Source organism: Aethalodelphis obliquidens, unplaced genomic scaffold (assembly GCF_003676395.1).
Source record: "Aethalodelphis obliquidens isolate GAN/ISIS:26980383/991018 unplaced genomic scaffold, ASM367639v1 scaffold34, whole genome shotgun sequence".
Classification (NCBI taxonomy): domain Eukaryota; kingdom Metazoa; phylum Chordata; class Mammalia; order Artiodactyla; family Delphinidae; genus Aethalodelphis; species Aethalodelphis obliquidens.
The window spans coordinates 2,983,543-3,001,032 of record NW_020837978.1 but is presented as its reverse complement, the minus strand read 5'-3'; the positions used below and the strand labels follow the sequence as shown (position 1 = coordinate 3,001,032).

At 48.3% G+C, this 17,490-nt stretch overlaps 1 long non-coding RNA gene across 1 annotated transcript; it reads left to right on the top strand.

Annotated features, from left to right (window-relative positions):
• Positions 1-1,704: 1,704 nt before the first annotated feature.
• Positions 1,705-16,894, top strand: LOC113631697 (uncharacterized). Its single transcript, XR_003437518.1, has 2 exons — positions 1,705-1,904; positions 6,815-16,894. It is a non-coding gene; the product is annotated as an uncharacterized LOC113631697 (long non-coding RNA).
• Positions 16,895-17,490: the final 596 nt, after the last annotated feature.

Sequence of the window (17,490 nt, the reverse complement as noted above, 5' to 3'; positions counted from 1 at the left end):
GTCTCAAGGACTCTGGGAAGTATATTATTATCTTTGTTTTTCAGCTGAAAAAACTTGAAGCTCACAGATGTTACGTAATTTTCTCAAGGGCACGTAGTTAATTACAGGCAGAGCTGTTTCAGAGGCCTCAGTTGGTTTGATACCAAAGGCTGGACTTAAAAGAGACCAGTGGTTCTCAAACCTAATTGTCCATAGGGATCACCAGTCACTGGGAACTAGTTTAAAATGGGCACTAACTCTAGAGATTCTGCCCCAGTGGACCTGGAGGAGGGCCCAGGAATGTGCATTTTCCATATGCAGTTCAGGCGATTCTGCTGCGTTTTGTGGAACGTGCTTTGAGAAACCCCCATGCTAGACTATCCTGTCTCAAGTGATGAATATTAACCTCTTCTATTTGGCGGTATATGGTCAGTACATTCAGCTGCTTCTGAATCATGCTTATTGGCCTAGCTCATCAGTTATAGAGCAGGATGCTTCCTTTTTATTTGTTGTGGCAGAGGAAATGCATCCATTTTGTCCCAGAGAGGACCTGAAATCTTTGAATGTAGATTTAAGAGAAGCAGAGCACAGATCTACTTCGCACCATTTAAAATAGTAATCTGCGGGAATTCCCTGGTGGTCCAGTGGTTAGGACTCCATGCTTCCACTGCAGGGGACCCGGGTTCGACCCCTGGTCGGGGAACTAAGATCCCACGTGCGGCCAAAACAAACAAAGAATAAAGTTAGTTTAAAAAGAAAATAAATAGTGATCTTCTTCAGAGGGACAGTGCTTCCCACTCTGATTCTGGAGGTGAAAGAAAGAATTCTCTGGACGAGTGTTGAAAGCATTGGTTATACATTGAGATCCTGCAGCTTGGCCAATGAAAGATCTATAAATGCTTGGAAAATCCGTGATTTTCCTGATAGGTTTAACAGAGTGTGTCATTAAGGGAAATGGCCTTGCCCAATATTGGGATCGACCACAGAGCATCGAGCCAAAGGGGATTTTTCTCAAGCCTGGAAATTTAATGGAATTTACCCTGCTAGGTTTCAGACTTTCTTGGGACCCATGATCCTTTCATTCTTTCCATTTTTTCCCTTTCGGAATGGGAATGTCTATCCTGTGCTGGCCTCCCTGTTGTATTCTGCAAATAGAAACCTTGCCTGGGTTCATGGAAGAGGAGTTTTCCCCCAGGTTGAATCATACCCCAAGTCTCACCCATATCTGATTTAGATGGTATTTAGATGAGATTTTGGACTTAGAGTTAATGCTGGAATAAATTAAGACTTTTGGAGATGTTGGGATGAAGTGAATATATTTTGCATGTGAGAAAGACAGGCATTAACTGTCCAGAGGGTGGACTGTTGATTGTGTATTCTCCAAATTCACATATTGAAGTCTTAACCCCCAGGATCTCAGAATGTTACTTTATTTGGAAATAGAGTCGTTGCAGATGTAATTAGTTAGGATGAGTTCATACTTGAGTAGGGTGGGCCCTAATCCAGTATAACTGGTGTCCTTATGAAAGGGAGGAATTTGTACAAGGACACACACCCACAGAACACCACGTGAAGATGAAGAGAGATTGCAGGGATGCATTTACAGACCAAGGAATGCCAAAGATTGCCAGCAAACCATCAGAAGCTCGGAGAGAGGCATGGAACAGATTCTCCCTTGCAGCCCTCCAGGAGAAACCAACCCTGCCAACGCCTTGATCTTGGACTTCTAGCCTCCAGAACTGTGAGACAATGAAATTTCTCTTGTTTAAGCCATTCAGTCTGTGGTACTTCGTTATTGAGGCCCTAGCAAACGAATACAGATTTTGGCATGATTTAATGCTTTCTGGACACAGAACATCTTCCCTGAAGACTGTCTTTATCCCTGAGTTAATCAGTCAAGGACTCCATTTTCAGAAAATTCTAAGGTAAAGGGGAAATCTCATGGAATGGGAATTTAATTACCAAAATGTTAGTGAGGCTTGGTGTCTCCACAGTACCACTCCCTGAAGCCGTGGAATGAACAAGCACAGCCCAGAACCCACCCTCACAACTGGGCTCAGAGCTAAGCGTTGCTGGACATCCCTTGCGACCTGCAGTAGATTCTCTTAAAAACAAGCACTTGAATGCAGTGACTTTCTGAGTGCTCTCCACTGAGCTCCCCTTAACAATGCTCTCTTGCGGACAGTGCCAAGATATTTTGGGCTTCCCTCCATCTCAGTCCAGCCAGGAGTCAGGAAAGCTGTTCCCCGGCTTCCCAGTTCCCAGAGGCCAGGGCAGGTTTCCATCTGCCTACCACCTGTCGGTATCTGACCCGTGAGGGGCTGCTGTGGAGACAGCTGGGACAGAGTTGGAAACTCATTATGTTAAAGATGGAGGAGAAGCTTTCTGTAGGCTTGTGTCGTGGGCTGCCTCTTAACAGGGTTTTGTCACTGTTAGATTTGAGGTTAAAAAAGTGTTTCTTCCTTTGATGAAAAGAGATATTTCTAAAGGAGAGGAGCATGGGGAAATAATGTGGCCAGACCAGTTATGGAGCCATTCCGAATCCTTGCAAATATTATGGTGGCCATACTGAATACAACTGAATTCAAACAACTGTCAGGTTGGTACCAGGCTCCTTGACAAGGGAAGTATAGGCATGGAGACTGAACAGGTGGCTGAACCGATTAGGGAGGAACACGTCCTTCTTGTGCAAAACCTGGAGACCCCGGGCTTTGCTGAGGTCACTGCTGTCAGCTTGCCCTTTTCTCAGTGAAGGTTATATTGTCAGACGGACTAAAGGCTTGGGGTGGAGGAAATTTACTGTGTAAAATCCAGATTCTCCAGGACAGATGATGTTTCCTTATCCAAGGGAAAGAATGTCAACTCGGGTCTCAGTGTTTAGTTCTCTATCCTGACCCCTTGCCAGCCAGAATTCGTAGCTGCCATAAGACACATCCCAGTGAGCCCCTGCCAACAGGGAGTGCATGTGGTTGTTTACTTTTGAAGGTTAGCGCGATGGCAGCTGTTGTTTCCCTCCATCACCGGAGCTGGTGGACTCGTTTGTTCAGCTGAGTGGGCTGTTTCTCCTGGTGGGAAGATGTTTAAGGCTTCCGTAGCCAGGGAAGGCTGGGAGGGGCTGGGTGAGGAGTCAGGCAGCTGTGCAGCGGGTGGTCTCTGTCAAGGGCAGAGGGGAACTGGATATGTTTGAGGGGTGGGGGATCTGGAATAGCAGAGAGAGAATATGGTGGGGATCGCACTCAGGGGTTGGGGGCGTCCGGTGAACTGACAGATGGAAGAGAAGGGAGGGGGCCCCTCCATCACTCATGGTGCAGCCAGAAAAGAGAAGTCGTCCAAAATGTTTTCAACAGAGAGAACTTAATACAAAGAATTTATTACCTGGGAAGAGCTGAGAAGACACAGGGGGTGGTGAGGCAAATTAGAGATGAATACAGCAAGAAGCCAGCTGTAGCATCAGGTATATTAACTTGAGCACAGAAGCTGGGGCACTGGCTGGAAATGGGAACCAGTTCGGGCCTGCCGAGTGGGAGCTGGGATGGTGAAGGGAGGGGCTCCTGGTGGGAGGTGGAGCCACTCAGAGACGCTGCCTGAGGTGAGAAGGTGAAGAACCCTGGCCCCTCCCCATCCCCAGAGCCGGGGTGGCGGGGGTTAACATCTTTATTGGAGTATAATTGCTTTACAATGGTGTGTTAGTTTCTGCTTTATAACAAAGTGAATCAGTTATACATATACATATGTTCACATATCTCTTCCCTCTTGTGTCTCCCTCCCTCCCACCCTCCCTATCCCACCCCTCCAGGCGGTCACAAAGCACCGAGCCGATATCCCTGTGCTATGCGGCTGCTTCCCACTAGCTATCTACCTTACTACGTTTGTTAGTGTATATATGTCCATGATTCTCTCTCGCCCTGTCACAGCTCACCCTTCCCCCTCCCCATATCCTCAAGTCCATTCTCTAGTAGGTCTGTGTCTTTATTCCTGTCTTACCCCTAGGTTCTTCATGACATTTTTTTTTCTTAAATTCCATATATATGTGTTAGCATACGGTATTTGTCTTTTTCTTTCTGACTTACTTCACTCTGTATGACAGACTCTAGGTCTATCCACCTCATTACAAATAGCTCAATTTCGTTTCTTTTTATGGCTGAGTAATATTCCATTGTATATATGTGCCACATCCCCAGAGCGTTTTTCTGTCCCAGACTCCTGGGAAGCCACTTGGTAAGAGAGCCCAAGAAGAGAAAAGAAGAGAAAACTCATGGATGTACTTGAGAGCGGATGGCAGGTGACCAGCATAGCCATGACAGACAGGCACTGGGTTAGGAGCCACTGGGAGGTGCCTGTCAGTGCTGTTATTGTATCTCTGGAGATCCGAAGGGGACCAGAGGGATCAGAGGGGTGCATTAAGTTGCCCAAAGGCACACCAGGGCAGAGCCAGAATTTGAACGTGGGACTGTCCGGCTCTCGGTTCTTCAGTACCATGCTGAGGATAGGATTGGCCTTATGAGGACAGAGGGTTTCTGGGGATGCTTGGGCAGAAGCGCACAGAGTCAAGAAGACGTGCAGGTGTAGGGTTATTAGGTGGGAGGAGGGCCCACAGATGGGCCAGAGTTGGGAGGACAGTGGAAAGGCTGGGGTGATGGGGTGATGTCTGCCCTACTCTGCTTGGATTCGAGCATCAGAATTCTACGAGCAGCCACAGGAAAAATGAGAAAGCCATTTGGCCATGATTTGGGGGTTGGGGGAAGAAAGAGAGGGAAACTCCAGGTCATGCCAAGATTTCAAGCAGGGGGACAGCTCTTTGGTGCAGCTGCAGGCAGAGCGCTTGCTGCAGTGCTGTCCGCTGGGCAGCCGGCTCCATTCTGGGAAGACAAAGGCCCCGGCAACCCCAGAGCTTTGAGCACACGCATCTTTTCCGGACTCAGTTGGATCTCCCCGTGAGCAGCACGGTGCGGAGGTTTGGAATGGATGTTTGTGTTGCAACAGTGTTTTCCAGGTGGTTGCCTAAATTAAGTGATGAGTCTGCATAATGTGCTGGGAGGATTTGAACTCAGATGGTGAGTCCATGTTTACTGCAATGCTGACTAATTCTTGCACTGCATCAGGGGATGGGCTCAGAGTCATTGAACGTGTTTTTAAAGTTCACAAACAGGTTACCCAAGTACTCACTGCACGGGGTGCAATCTATGAAAGGCTTTGTGCTCTTCCTGTGTTCTCTAGAGTGATGACTCCAAGATGGTGCCACCAGGAGGTCAAAGCTCCTTTTCTGAGCCCTCCTCCCTGGCAGCTCCTTCTGAAAGGAAGGAGAAGCATTTTAACCCGTGGCAGCATCTCAGCCACCAAGCCCCCTGCCCTCCACTGCACCCCGAGAGTGGGGCTTTGAAAACACCCAGTCCTGTGTAAGAGATCTTTAAAGTGGATGAAGGACACGCTGCCTTCAAAACGCCCACCTGGATAAATAGAAAACTTCTGAAAGCAAGTGTTAACAATTGAAAGAACAGGGGAAATTGAAATGGTACCTTGGCCCCATGCATCTTACCATCCCCAGCCGTACTTCGGAAGTTTCCTTCTGTGGAGGGCATAGAGCAACGTGGTTCTTCATCGGGACTGAGTAAAGAGCATCCGCTTTGAGTCTGAAAAGCTCAGTCTAGCAGCTCCTTTCATTGGACAGTTTGGCCCAAGGAGCATTTTATGAATTACACTCATCACAATAACATGCCCAGGAATCTGCTTCTGTGCTTGGAGAATACTCCCGCTTTATAAATGGTCCACTTTATTTAGCCCAGTGTACACACGCATGATTGAATGCTCCCCTGGGAGTGAGGGTGGGTGAGATTGGGGAGGAGGAGGAGGGGGAAGCGAGCAGTCGGTCCATGTACTGGAAAACGGCGGCCACGAAATCTGCTGGTGGCCTGGACCTCATGGTCTAGGACGACGGGACCCGGAGGCCTTGCTCTGACAGAAGCGGCTCTGCCCTAATGGGTCCTGGGCCCGTGGTCTGCCTGTGGTAGCCACGTGGACAAGTGTTGGTTGCATGGCTCCTCGGTGCCACCTTCTGCGAAGGTGCTGGGACTCACCAGGAGGTGGCTCTTGTCCCAGAGGACTGCAGAGTCCTACAGTAAACGAAGGATCATGGGGCCGGTGGCAGGGTGAGGGTGAGGACACAGGGCGATCCTTACCTTGGGGGTGGGATGAGTGGGGGCGGTTGGTGGCCGGTGCTCACTCTTTGGCTGCTGCTTCTGTATTTGTACATGGTAACTTCTAAGTGAACTGTGAGTTTGGGGGAAGACATTCCCACAGAGCCTCTTTCTCTCATCTCTTTTCTCTCTCCTCTCTCCCCATTTTTCCTGTCTCCCTGTGGCGTGAAACCATGAGCAGTGGTCATCTTTTCAAAGTTAGTCCATAGAATTGGGACCAAGTCCATCACAGCAAGGCCAGGTCTTCAGAGAAAGTGGACTGAGTCTGGAGAAACACTGAAATCTGATTGTCAGGTTCCAGAGACAGGCATGGTCAGGGCACAGAGCTGGTCGTGGACCAGGTTTGGCTGGTGAGTGAGGACCGTGGAGGTCCAGGAGGACTGCAGGGGTGGAGGGGAGCAGAAGCAGGGAAGAGACCACCCCCAGCAAGAGCTCGTGGACACAGAGGTGACCTCCTGACCCAGTGGGCGGCCTCATATGCTCTTGCTGTTGGGCAGAGAGCTGTCTGGGAACGAAGGTCGCCCGGGAGCTGCAGGTGGGCACTGGGCAGGGGGTGAGCTCGGTGAGGAGGTTACGGCAGCAGCGAGGGCAGGTCTGGCACTCGTCTGGATTTAGTCTGAGCCTTTTTCTGTTTTGCTTAGTTTATTTCCTGGAGCATGGACCCAAAGAAGTCCTCCTGACTTCTGAGGGAACTCTGCTTTGGAGTAACTTCTGAGCGAGCTCTGCCCGTCAAGAAGCAACATCTCGTCGGGACGCTGAGTCCAGGCTGGCTTTCACCTCAGCTTCCTTCAGCTGATTTTCCTTCCTTGTTCTTCTTTTTTAAAGAGGAGATGCTGTTTGTTCTGTCATATGGAACTGTGATTACTCACCAAGGAAGGATGCCCCCTCGAGGCTGTGGCAGGAGCAGGGGAAATTCCTCTCAACACTGGCCCCGAGGAATTCTCGTGATCCTGGTTTCCGTTTTGGTCAAAACTGAGATGAAAGGACTCGACCCTGCATTGGGGGGAACTAGAATTTTGACCCTGAGGGAGGCAGAGCTGGATGAAAAACGAGCCCTTCTCTGTTCTGTGAACGAGGAGGCACATCCTGCTGTAAGTTGGACAACTGTTGTGTGTCAGACTTCTGGCTTGGAGCCCGTCCCTAAATCTTAGCCTCGGGAGGGGAGGAGAAGCAACTGTGGAGAAGGGGCTGATCTTTTCCCCATCAAAGTGTTAGATGACACTATCCGATGTCAGCTTAGTCTGCTTGGGCTGCTGTAACAAAATACCACCGAGTGGGGGCTTAGGAACGACACATAACTTACTTCTCACAGTTCTGGAAGCTGCAGGTCTGAGACCAGGGTGGCAGCAGCTTCAGTGAGGACGCTCTTCTTGGTCACAGACCTCTCTCTGTGCCCTCACACGGAGGAGGGGCTGTGGGCCCTGTGTGGCCTCTTTTATACGGACACTAATCCCACCATGAGGCCATTGCTCTCGTGACCTCATCACCTCCCAAAGGCCTCACCTGCCAACACAATCACCTTTGAGGGTTAGGGTTTCAACACGAATTTTGGGGCAACACAAATATTCAGACCATAGCATCTACCTGCATTTTGACTTTGTGTGTTTGTAATAGTTATTAGAAATGCAATTAGAAATAGCAGGTTTCCTAGAGAAAGTTTCCAGTTGGTAAAAATGGGACAACTTATCTTGGATGATGACGGAAATTTCTAGTTGAAGGATTTTTTTTACATCTCCTTACTTCCAGCCACTCTGATATATGTAACTCTGTGAACTTCATTACTTCTAGATTTGGTATTCTCTAAAAAATTAAAAAAAGAAATTAAATTACGCACATGAAATCGACCGTATTAACCATTTCTAAGTGTGCAGCTCAGTAGTGTTAAGTATATTCACATCGTTGTGCAACCAGTTTCCAGAATTCTTACTTCTTGCAAAACGGAAACTCCCCATTCCCCCCTCCCCCAGCCCCTGGCAGACACCCTTCTACTTTCTGTCCCCGTGAAGCTGATGACTCCAGGAGCCTCACGTAGGCGGCATCGTACTGTGGTTGTCTTTCTGTGACTGGTTTATTTCACTGAGCATAATGTCCTCAAAGATTTGGTATTCTTTTATTTCATCTTTAAAATAATATTTCCACTTAACATCAGAGGGATAGCCCATTCAAACTTTGGAAAGGTCATCGATAGAATGTGAAAAATATTCTCTAAGCCTGGACATTTTAAAGGCATGTATGTATCTGGAAAACAGCATGCTGCTAACAGCAGAGTGGGACATCTCGGAGGTGAAAGTCACATGGGCTGACGCCTCCCTGGTGAAGGCAGAGGGGCCGTGTTAAGTGGTGCCAGCCGGAGACCTCGTGTGCAGCAGGGAGCTGAGCCTGCAGGCCTGGGACCAGGGGCAGGGGCGCTCTGCAGATGTGCCTGCTTGTGGTGGGTGCCCGTGGTCACACTGCTCCCCCGGGGCTGCTGCAACAACTGCCAGCGGAGTGGGTCTGGCAGCCGCGCCAGAGGGGGACATCTGCCTGGGCTCTCGCCGGAATGGGAGGACAGGGGGCAGCTGCAGAGAAGCAGAGACGAGGGCAGGAGCGGAGGAGATGGAAGGCACGCCCTCGACCTCCATCTCTGCCTCCCGCCCCAACACAGGCCCGCGGTTTGGTCAGGGAATTCCGAGGAAGCTGTTCCAGTCCTAAGCAGCTGTCCAGCCGAGTCGCACAAATGCCAGAACCAGGGGGACGGGAGGGGGACACCAGGCCGTTCGTCTCCCAGGCGGGGCCTTTAGACTCTTCTTGGAGTTTCCTTAGGTCTCGGCAGTCAAGCAAATAATCTCTAAGCACCGTGACATCATCTTTTTCAAAGAAATGCAGTTTGCTACTGGCAATAACACAGATTTCCCACCCACAAGAGCCCATGTGTTTTCTCACTATTTATCAGAACTTTACACTCTGATGAGTGATGGAATACAGTGGCCATTTGTTACTGCTGTGGCATTGTTTGCTGTCAGGAATGACACTGGAACAAAGAGGTAATCAGTTAAACGATTGCATTCAAAATTTATTCTCTCTGGAGGGAGTATACACACACTCACATAGCAATAGGGTTAATGTGTGCAGCCTTTATAAATGATCTGTGTAGTAATTTTCACTTTAAAATACCGTGTTCCCATCCGTCGTCTCATTCGGGTGTCACGAGAATGCTTATAGGGTTGCTGCAGTTGGCAAGAACGAGACTTAGAGGAGAAATGCTTGTCCGTGGCCGTATAGGAGGTCCACTGGGGCTGCAATATAGGCCTCCCGACTCTTAAACCAGAGCTTTTCCCTCTAAACTGTACTTGAGAAGAAGAACGTGTCAGAACCAGAGCAAGAGATAGACTGTTTCTCCTCCTGACTGGCAGGGCTTCTCCCACGTCCAGCCCGAGCAATCCTGAGGTGTCCAATTAGCAATGACTTGAAAATCAAGGGGATGTAACTGTGAGGTTGAACTGTGCAAAACTGCCATTTTTAAACAGGTTAAAGTATTCAAGTATCAACAATTTCATGTTTCAAATGAATCAGTCTCCCTAGATTTGCATAGGTTGCATTTCCCATGCAGCATCAAATTGGTCATTTTGTTGGTTAATTTGGCCCGTTGCTTTCCTCTCCATTTTGCTGCCCCTTGATCCGCTCTGCAGTGGCAGCAGAGCATTATTTTCGTGGCCTCCATGACCAAATGGAGCCAGCCACAGAGGCAGCAGGCCAAACTGTGCAGTTAAACCCAAACCAGGCGATTCAGGGTCATGTAAATATGACTCACGAATGACCAGCCCGCAGGAAGTTTCAACAGGTCTAACTGGCTCCTTGTTCCTGCACATTTTACCTGTAAAGGGAACTAAATTGGTACTCTTTTCCATTCATCTGGCATATTTGATGTATGTGTTCTGGTGAGTGGGAGACAGCTGATTTCCAAGGCTGTTGCAGAGGGATGATTAGAAAAGCAGGAGGGTATCTTGGCCAAATGTCAAGAATGAAGGAAGGGGCAGTGAGTCAAGTGGCTAAAGAGACGCACATTAGAGTCATTCATTCTTAACCGCTTGGCAGAAGCTGGAACCTCGCACCGCTGGCCAGGCTTCCCACCATCTGGAGCGAAATCAGGACACTCCCACCAGGGCTAGAAGGGCTCCAAGTGGGGGCAGCTGACAGAAGGGCCACGGCCGCATGGCAGGAACACAGACAGAGGAGGACAGTGCTTTCTGCATTTTCTTTTCTGGTTATGAGATGCTTTTGTGAACTGCTGGAGACTGGTCACAGAGTGATTAAGCTGGACAGCTTCTGGCGCTGCTGCCCTGGAGGTGCAGTGTTTTGAAGGTGCTGCACCCCAGATTTCTCAGGGTCCCTTTTCTGGCAATAAAGGCTTCATTTCTCTTGGTACTCCACATGGTCAGAGCCCAGGCTGAAGAACCCTGATTCCCACGGCAAAATTACAGACCCAGCGAGCTAGAGTTAGAAAGACAGGGCCCGGGCAGCGTCCACAAGCCCAGTTCCAACGTTGCAGAGCCTGCTGGAGGGAAGCAAAGACTTCCATAAGCCAAGGGATAGAGGCATGCAGGAGGTCAGCTCTCCGGGGAAAATGCACGACGACTCTGATTTGTAACATCTGCTGATTGCCGTGGTGTCAAAATACTCCCACTGTGACCAGTTTCAAACCACCAATAGTTTAACAGCCGGCTTGCAAAATTTCTGGATGTTTGATAATCTTTCCCCAGCCTGGACAGCTTGAACGCAGCATGACTTGGTGGCATAAAAACTAGAGTCGGGCAAATGCACGAGCTGAGGTTTAACACGAGGGGTCCTGGCGTGGAAGCGTCTCAGGGCCGACTGTCCCCTCCGTCTCCTGCTTCCCTCCCTTCCTCCTAAGCTTGCTCCCTGGACCAGTCGCTACTCGGGACAAGGGTTCTGGTCTCAGGCTCTGACCTTTAACACTGTGCCCGCCCAGTCACATCCCGAAGCACCCAAAGCCCCACGACTTCCTAGATGAGCTCACACAGGTGCTGGGCTCTCAACCGCTCTCCCTGTACCCAAGCCAAGGGCCTACCTGCCAGGAGGCTGCTGCAAGCCTCCTGTTGGGACACTGGTGAGGGGGTCCCATAGCTGGAGCATGGGTGGTCTCAGATGCCTCCCCTAGTGGTCCCTAGGTGGAGTTTAAAATGGCACCTCCATGAGTAAAAATTCAGTTAACTTGTTAGGAAGGTAGAACCCAGCTTTTTATGTAGGATGGGTTTATTCAGAAAGAAATTCCCATGACTCCCAACTGAAAGAATTCAGAATTTAATGATAAATCTATCTTCCAATTATGCACACTAGGGCTGTGTCATCTGCATTTCGGCAAACACATTTTTAGCTAAGCCTCAGGTTCCTTATTTGTGAAACTGAGTGGCCATAGTGAACTGACCTGTAAGGCATCTGTCTGTTCTATGCTTCTGGGATTCTACTTACGGTCAGTGCACGTTTCTCTACACTTCTCTATATGGTTTTTGGTCCTTTATAAATTTTATCGTTGTTTTTTTCTGCTCCTGGGACATCTGGTATTCCACTAAACATCATTATTTAGCTGTGCCACAAATAACTGTTTTTTGGCTAAATGAACTCGGAGGGCATTCTAGGTTAAACCAGTACTTTGCTGAGCATCTTCCTCAGAATCTCTGATATTCTAGGGTGCATTGTGTAACTCCAAAAGGGAAACTTAATGCTCATGGATTCCCAGACTTTTTGATCTCAAATGGTTTTTTTCTAAGGACAGTGTATCAATCTTCCAGGGCTGCTGTATCAAAATGACAAATTGGGTGGCTTAAACAACAGAAATTATTTTTTTTTCATGGTTTTAGAGGCCGGAAGTTCAAAATCGAGGTATTGGCAGGACTGTGTACTCCCCGAGGGGTGAGTCTGTTCCATGCCTTTTCTTCAGCTCCTGGTCTTGCCCGCAGCCCTTGGTGTTCCACAGCTTGTAGATGCATCGCTCCAGTCTCTGCTCTGTCACACGTGCGATCTCTCTTTGTGTCTCTGCATCTTTCCTCTCCCAGGAAGGCTGCACAGACACCAGTCACACTGCATTAGGACCACCCTAATTGAATACGACCTCATCTTAACCTGATCACATCTGCAAAGGCCCCTTTTCCAAAGAAGGTCACAGTCACAGGTACCAGGGGTACAGATGTCAACATACCTTTCGCGGGACGCAATTCAACCCGCAACAGCCAGCCATTAAAATTTCCTAAAACTGGTGGTCCAGCAAACACATTTTGGGAAATGCTGTCCCAGGAGCTTGTAATTAGGATTCACTCACCAGGTATGTGGTCCAACCCTTAGGTCAAGAGTTCTTAACGTGATATCAAGGGGTTTGTGCCCTTGGATGAGAAAAAAATTGTATCTTTATTTGTACTGTTTCTGATTGAAATTTAGCATTTCCTTCATTTTTCAGTGTAGGCAACAAAGCAAAGTAATATCACTAGTACTGTGACTTTGTCAGAGTTTTCCACCTCATACTACAGTTATTGCAGGTCTCTTGGGACATCATTCATAAATCATCACCATCTCAAAATCACAGTGGGTGTGAGACTCGGCACTAGATCTTATTTAATGGGTTAACAAGCAAACACATAATGCAGATCTGTTTTAGTATTTTGATAACTGTATTTCAACCTCATCAGTTTCCTTTGTAATCCTTTATATTTTCTTTTATACACTTAAAAACACTATTCTGAGCAGACTGTAGGCTTCACCATTCAGCCAAAGTCCACCCTGACCCAAAAAAGTTAAGAGCCTCTGTCCCCACTCATGGCCCCCATGACTGATACAACCCAGCTTCCGTAGAAGGGTTTAGCTGAGAGACAAAACACTAGCAGAATCTTTCCATTTTTACAAATAAAGAATTAATACATAAGCCAAACACAAATATTATAAAATACTTTATTTGTAAATGAAATACCCAATTGGGGCAAAATGTAAAAATGAAATAGACATAGGTACAATAAGTTATACAAGAATCTTCAATTATCGTCGCTCTGTATTGATTATAAATAGATCACATTACCAAGGAAAGCATTGTCTAGGTGTTGGGATAATTTAGTTAAAAGTATCTGAATAACTTACTAGACACATTCCTCTTGGTGTGTGAACAAATGTATCAAATAATTGAACATACTCAACTATACTCCCTGTGAAAACTGCAAAGTCCTGGTCAGACGAGGCTAAACCTCTGAGCTGCATGAATGAGCTTGGTCACATTGTGGTCCAGTCTTGGAAGGATCACTGACACATAACCCCTGGAGCACTTTGGCCTCGGTGAAAGCACCAGAGCGTCGAGAGGCTGAATTCCAGCTGGGCTCTGCCCCTGAACATTTAAGGAACTAAGCACGTCGTCTGATTCTGAGCCTGTTTCCTCATCTGTGAAAAATGGGGATGCTGGTGTGTGTCCTTTCTGTCTCCCAGGGCAACTAGTAGATTTGATTGAGATAACCGATGTAAAAGTTCTTCGTATGTAGAAGTGCTGTATGAGGATGAGACATAGAACTATTCTTTCATTCTTTAATGTGCCAACATCCAAATGGGCATAAATTGATGGCATTCTCTTGTATATAAGGAGAAAATTAATATATATGTATTTTTTTCATGGACACTCAAATGCCAGTGTCCCCCCCCCCGCCATCATTAAGTGCCTGGAAAGGCATTGGAGGTCCCAGCAAGGCTGCAGGGAAGTGGGCCTGGGTGCTCCTGGGCTTCCGTTTGCCACCTCCTTCCCCTCAAGGTGCCCCCCCCCCCACCTATCTCCTTTCTGCCAAGCCCTCCCTTATGTACTCCCCGCGCCCCAGCCTGTGCTTCCCACCTTCCTGTCCTTCAGAATGTTCCATCTTGCAGTTTGTTCCCACGGGGCAGTGGTCCTCACTGTTGGCTGGACGTTAGAACTATCTGGGGAGGCTTTTCTCTGTCCTGATGGGGGGACCCCCACCCAGATGACTACATCAGGGTCTCTGAGGGAGGGCCTGGCGTCAGTATTTTAAGGCGCCCCCGGTGCAAGTGCCACCCGGGTGTTGCCTGGAGGTTGATCGGAAAATTGGAGTCCCTGTTCACCTGCAGCCAGCTATCCCTCCCAGGGAGGCTTTGTTTAACTCAGGCCAGCCGTCTTAAGTTTTCTTAAAGAAGGTTCCCCCAGCGCACCTCACTCCGGTTCCCACTGCTTCCGTCCACCCTCATGACATTCTCCGGGAGCGTTATCCTCATTCCAATCCATCCCCCTAGGGAGACTCAACCACTTAAACGTGGTTTAAGCCGAAGCCATGCACTTCCTTCCCAGAGCATCGAGGTGCCTTTCTGAGGAACAGGGCCTCCTGCTGAGATGGGCAGCTGCCCCAAGCCCTGCATCCGGGCTCACCTGGATGCCTCGCCTGCGCCTCTGTGTTCCGCTGCATCAGGGAGAGGATTTCGGAGAGGAGCTGTGGCTTCTGCTCCCTTTACACTTTCTCGCGGCCAGTTCTCTCCTCCACTGCTTTGCACATTCATAGGGAGGGCTGAAGGCTGGAGCTGGGGGAACTGTTTCCAAGCAGGCAGGTGCACAGCCCTGCAGCCTGCAGGAACATGCTCAGCCCAGGAGTGTTAGCTCTGCACCTGCAGTCTTGTGTCTTCCTCAACCTGGGCCCCTCATCTAGGTGTTCCAGGGGTCTGCATCCGCCCTGCTCGGGGCGCAGGCACGATCCCAAGACGCTGTTGCTATTGCCCCGTGGCAGGGTTCTGACCTCCTGAGTCCTAGGCGGCTGCCATCACCATGGGATTTAAAGGCCATATAGAAAGGCCCCCCACTGGGTCCCTCTAGTCTTCCCAGGTCCCCGACACTCCCACCTTTGAGAGCTGCTCCTTTGCCAAATCATTGCATCTCCAAGAGCCCTGGGTTGGAAGGTTTGCACCCTACGAGGACTCATCCATTCATCTCTCATCTGATGTTGCCCCTTCCGGAGCCCCGAACTGAAGCAGGAATGTGCTCTGAGGTCTGGACTCGCACTTGTGTGCTCTTGGGCAAATCACTCACCTTCCTGAGGATCAGTGTTCTCATCAAAGAAACAAAGATTTTCATATTTTCCCCACATATTTCTACAGGACTGTGGTTGAGATCATTGGAGATAACAGACAAGAAATGGATTTTTCTACAGCAAAGCCCATTTGACAACGTGTAAGACAGTTTCATTACTGTTATCAGAAAAAAAAAGTGTGGGTCTGCTTTGTGCACTGCAGCTCGCTGACGGCGAGGGGCAGAGTTTGGAGGAAAAAGGTGCTGCAGTGGAAGCTCATGATGTCCTGAGGGTGAGCCCAGGGTCATGGGAATCTGGAGAAGACAGCCTGAGTGGGGAGGAGAGAAAATTAGTTGGGAAATGCTGGCCAACTTCCCTTATTCCACATTGTGCCAGGAGCCAGCTCAGCCACCACTGGGATAGGTGATGAAGAAGCAGCAAGCCCTCCGCTAGCTCCCATGTGCGTATTTCAGACTCAGCAGGAGGGTGGGCCACTGACAAGAATAATACAGACCAGCAGGCAGGGCAGGAGACACCCGAAAGGAAAACAAGGAAACAGGTTTGAGCTGGGCCTGGCCTCCTTGGCGTGGACTGCCTGACTGGCACCAGGCTTCTAGGGTGGCCCTGGGTGTGGTGCTTGATGGGGCCAGTAGAGCATCCACCAGGCTCAGCACCCAGGCCTTGGGGAAGCTCACTTGTGCAGGGGGGTAGGACCTTAGCCTTGCAACCAGGCTGGGTGAGGCAGGCTCAGTGCAGAGCACTTCCTTCTTTGGGGGTCATGTGTCCCTTGTGATTAGAGAGATTGGGGCACCTGCTTCTTCAGGACCACCTTGTGTGGTCCAGGCTCTGCCCTGTCTTCCCAAGAGACTGTGCCTGTAGGCAAGTCACATCACCTCTCCAGGCTGTCCTGTTCATTTCTGTAAGGCGAGGAGAGTGGCCAGTATGACCTCCAGGATCCCTTCCAGCTCGGCATCAGGTTGCCCTATGATCCAAGCCTAGTTTCTAAGGAACCCGAGAAACAATATGGCGTATATGACTGGAGCCCATGGATTGAGTGTTTAAATTTTTTCTGAAATTATAAGATCTTTCACATTAAAACCAATACTGAAGTATGGCATGCCTCAAAAAATTAAACATAGAATTATCATATGATCCAGAAATTCCACTTCTGGGTATACACCCTTAAGAATTGTAAGCAGAGATTCATACAGTTGCACACCAATGTCCACAGCAGTATTATTCACAACAGCCAAAAAAGGTGGAAACAACCCAAATGTCCATTGAAGGATGAATGGAAACAAAAAGTGATACATACACACAATGGGATGTTATTCAGTATCAAGAAGGAAGGGATTCTGACACGTTCTGCAATCTTGAGGACATTATGCTCAGTGAAGTAAGCCAGCCACAAAAGGACAAATACTGTATGTGTACCTATATGAGGTACTTAGAATAGGCAAATTCATAGAGACAGGCAGTCGAATGCTGGTTACTAGGATCTGAGGGAGAAGAAAGTGGGGAGTTAGTGTTCAATGGGTGCAGAGTGTCAGTTTGGGAAGATGGAAAGTTCTGGAGAGGATGTAGGTGGGGGCTGTACAACACTGTGAGTGCACTTTACACCCCTGAAATGGACACGTAAAATGGTTAATTTTATGTATATTTCATCAGAATAAAACAAATACTGGAATATTTATGCATGTTAATGGTTTTAATTTGGTATACAAAATAATGGTAATGAAGCATAATTCCTGCTGGTTTGTGGCCCTCTTGCTGATATGAAGAATGAAACCAGTCACTGAATAATTAACTTAAAAAATCAGTTAAAGTGGGGAATTACTAAAAATGATGCTCCTGTACTATATTGTAATTTAACTCAAAATTTCTAAATGTACATTTAATCATCAGTTTTGGGGTCTTTTTCTTTGGGTGTAGGTTTGCTGAGTGGAGTTCAGCATGGTCTCCCTTGCACAAACCACACCAAGGTATATCATTTACAGATTCTAGTTTCAGAGTGTTTGCAGTGGAATGAGGTCTTAGAGACACTTGTGAATAAAAATGAAGGCAGAGTTCTCCTAGATTCTTATGACCCTTCTCCATCGCCAGTGCTTTTATAATTGTATCAGCTCACCTAATTCCACATCTCTATGTCTGTATAACTCTCTGTCCATATAAACATATTTAAATAGCTAGTCTTTATGAAGCTTTCCCAAGGCATTCAATGCATTGTGTTCTGGAACAACCAGGCTGCACAGCCTTAGGAACACACACCATTCCTAGTTTGCAAG